This window comes from Triticum aestivum, chromosome 5D (assembly GCF_018294505.1).
Source record: "Triticum aestivum cultivar Chinese Spring chromosome 5D, IWGSC CS RefSeq v2.1, whole genome shotgun sequence".
Lineage (NCBI taxonomy): Eukaryota > Viridiplantae > Streptophyta > Magnoliopsida > Poales > Poaceae > Triticum > Triticum aestivum.
This window is the reverse complement of record NC_057808.1, coordinates 263127013-263131224: the sequence shown is the minus strand read 5'-3', so window position 1 is coordinate 263131224 and position 4212 is coordinate 263127013.

Here is a 4212-nt window from a genome sequence, read left to right as displayed (position 1 = left end):
GTGGGGCTCGCCGAACGAAGAAAACTCGACGCGGGTGGGGGTTGGGGCGGGGGTGGGGGTGGGGGTGGCGGAGGAACACAGGCGGTGGGGGCCGGGGGTCCGGCCGGCGGCCCGTGCGGTGTTTTGTATGGGAAGAATCAGAGACGAGGAAGAAGAAGGGTTAGGAGACATAGGATCTTCATCCAACCGCCTGAAATGGTCGAGAGACAGCTGGGAGTTGCATTCTTAATGCGCTCTGGTTCATCATGTGTGGGCACTAATCATGCACGCAAACGTGTACGATCAAGATCAGGGACTCACGGGAAGATATCACAACACAACTCTAAAACATAAATAAGTCATACAAGCATCATAATACAAGCCAGGGGCCTCGAGGGCTCGAATACAAGTGCTCGATCATAGAAGAGTCAGTGGAAGCAACAATATCTGAGTACATACATAAGTTAAACAAGTTTGCCTTAAGAAGGCTAGCACAAACTGGGATACAGATCGAAAGAGGCGCAGGCCTCCTGCCTGGGATCCTCCTAACTACTTCTGGTCGTCGTCAGCAGGCTGCACGTAGTAGTAGGCACCTCCGGTGTAGTAGGAGTCATCGTCGACGGTGGCGTCTGGCTCCTGAGCTCCGCCATCTGGTTGCGACAACCAGGTAGAAGGGAAAGGGGGGAAAAGAGGGAGAAAGCAACCGTGAGTACTCATCCAAAGTACTCGCAAGCAAAGAGCTACACTACATATGCATGGGTATATGTGTAAAGGGCCATATCGGTGGACTGGACTGCAGAATGCCAGAATAAGAGGGGGGATAGCTAATCCTGCCGAAGACTATGCTTCAGGCCACCTCCACCTTGCAGCATGTAGAAGAGAGTAGATGGTAAGTTCACCAAGTAGCATCGCATAGCATAATCCTACCCGGCGATCCCCTGTCGTCGCCCTGTTAGAGAGCGATCACCGGGTTATATCTGGCACTTGGAAGGGTGTATTTTATTAAGTATCCGGTTCTAGTTGTCATAAGGTCAAGGTACAACTCCGGGTCGTCCTTTTACCGAGGGACACGGCTATTCGAATAGATAAACTTCCCTGCAGGGGTGCACCACATAACCCAACACGCTTGATCCCATTTGCCGGACACACTTTCCTGGGTCATGCCCGGCCTCGGAAGATCAACACGTCGCAGCCCCACTTAGGCACAACAGAGCGGTCAGCACGCCGGTGTAAATCCTATGCGCGCAGGGGTCTGGGCCCATCGCCCATTGCACACCTGCACATTGCGTACGCGGCCGAAAGCAGACCTAGCCTAGCAGGCATTCCAGTCCAATCCGGCGCGCGCCGCTCCGTCGCTGACGTCAAGAAGAGCTTCGGCTGATACCACGACGTCGAGTGCCCATAACTGTTCCGGCATAGTTGGTTAGTGCGTATAGAACAAATGGCCAGACTTAGATCAAATACCAAGATCTCATTAAGCGTGTTAAGTATCCGCGAACGCCGACCAAGGCCAGGCCCACCTCTCTCCAAGGTGGTGTCAACCTGCCCTGTAGCTCCACCACAAAGTAACAGTCGGGGGCCGTCAGGAACCCAGGCCCACCTCTACCAGGATGGAGCCACCTGTCCTTTCAGCCCCCTCATCAGAATCACTTGCGGGTACTCAACGAGCCGACCCGACTTTAGTCACCACATGTGTCATGTATATAAAGTATATAGTATGTACCCGTGATCACCTCCCGAAGTGATCACGACCCAGTAGTATAGCATGGCAGACGAACAAGAGTGTAGGGCCACTGATGGAACACTAGCATCCTATACTCTGTAGCAACAATGACAGGCTATGCATCAGTATAGGATTAACCGAAAGCAGTAATAGGCTACACTACTCTAATGCAAGCAGTATAGAGAAGGAATACGCGATATCTGGTGATCAAGGGGGGGGGGGGTTTGCCTGGTTGCTCTGGCAAGTAGGGGTCGTCAACAGCGTAGTCGGTCGGGGCACCAGCAGCGACGTCGGTCTCGTAGTCTACCGGAGAGAAGAGGGGGAAGAAACAATGAATATAATGCAAACATAAGCATGACGATGGAAGACATGACAATGCGCGGTGCTAGGTGTGCCCTAACGCGGTAGGAGGTGGTACCGGCGAAGGGGGAAAACATCCGGGAAAGTATTCCCGGTGTTTCGCGTTTTCGGACGGATGAACCGGAGGGGGAAAGTTGCGTGTTTGCTATGCTAGGGATGTGTGGCGGACGAACGGGCTACGTATCCGGATTCGTCTCGTCATTCTGAGCAACTTTCATGTACAAAGTATTTTCATCCGAGTTACAGATTATTTTATATTAATTTCCAAAGTTTTAATCATTTTCTGGAATTATTTATATCTTGAAAATAAATAAGAAAAAGGCTATGGGTACCCAGAAGTGTACCCAGCCAGTGTATGGTAGGGCGGGCCAGTTGACTGGGTCAACTGCCCAGTCATCATTGACTGGTCAAAGTGAACAGTGGTGGTGGGTCCTTGCTGTCATTGAGTGAGCTTCCATTAGAGTTTAACTAAACAGTTTAATTAATATTAAGTTAATTAAGCAAACTTAATTAGGTTAATTATTTAATTAGTATATATATATATATAATTTTCATTTCATTTTTCTTTTCGTTTAATAGGGGGCTGGGCCCCGCCTGTAAGTGGCTCAGGCCACCTCCCTCCTATGCACGAACGCGCACAGGGGAGGGGCAGGGGCGTGGTGGCCGGACCTGGCCCCGGCAAGGCCATGGTCGACGCCGGCAGCGGTGTCGGGACCCCGATTCTAAGTCACACCGATCTAGCATGTAACACCTCATATCACTTTGCGGCCTCACGCACGGTATTCCCACGGGTGTCGCCTTACCATGGCCCGGGACCGTTTGCGCCTTTTGGCTCACGTATATGATAGTGTCGCTAGCATCCATATGACAGAGAACCCGGGCCGACATGACTAGTCGTGAACCCAAAGTGGCACTAACTTACGGGGACAGGCATACATGAAACAACATCGAGCATGTCGGTCAGCAGCGTGTGAATCCACGCTGTAGCAACTGGGTTAACAGGACTCCGGGAACCCGGGTTATAGCAGGCTAGGCAGGACTCCGGATGTCACCGCGTGACATTTCCTCGAAGGGACAGACACAGGAACGAAGTGAATCACATGCCGGCCAGTCTAAGTGTTCCGGAGCAGTAGTGCTGGGCTAGCAGGACTCCGGTAAACCGGGCTGTAGCGGACTACCATGGCTCGGTGGAAGCACTAGACTACATTTCCCCATAAGAGAGGCTACCAAGGATAGACAACTAGGTTGTCGGATCCCACACATAGCAATACACGTTACACGTACGCATAACATGCAAGTATGTGCTGTACAACATGGCATCACAACATAACGCAAACTCATATAGATAAAGGCCCAGAAGAGCCACATAGCATTAAGTACAAACAGGGGTCACATGACCCATCATTCAGAGCATACAAGCAACGGAAGCATTACATGTCTGAGTACAGACAACTACAAAAGAAAAGGCTGAGAAGCCTGACTATCTACAAGCCCCTCCCAAGGGTACAAGATCGTAGCTGAGGTACAAGCTACTTGTCGAAGTCCAAGCGAAACTACTAGTAAGACTGAAGTCTTCGCTGCAAAAACATAAATAAAGCAACATGAGTACAAAGGTACTCAGCAAGACTTACATCAGATCCTATCATACATGCATTTGTATCAAGAAGGTAGTGTGGGGTTTAGTTGCAGCAAGCCAGCTTTGACTCAGTGGCTATCCTGTTCTACGACTACGAGAAACTTCTTTGAGGTAAGAAGGCGCACACGACTCCACTAATCACCACCTCAATACACCACTATGGATTCATTCCCGTCTCCCTACGAGAAGGCCATCCATAGCACTCACACTTGTCTTGAGCATTTTAGAGTATCAACTTCAAGTTGTCTATGTACCACGTAAGCATCCAAGAAGTCCATAACCGAGGACACGGCTATTCGAATAGATCATGATAACCCTGCAGGGGTGTACTTCACACACGCTCTCACCACTTATCACCATGTACACGTCATGTATCTCGGCAACCTTCAAGCGGAAGCTTGGCGAGGGTGTCGGCCACGACCTAACTAACCACACAAGACTCTAGTCCAGGTTTATCGCCTTTTCGGGTTCCATCCGCAAGGAGATCCGGCCGGGGTGTTGCTCACGGCTCCAA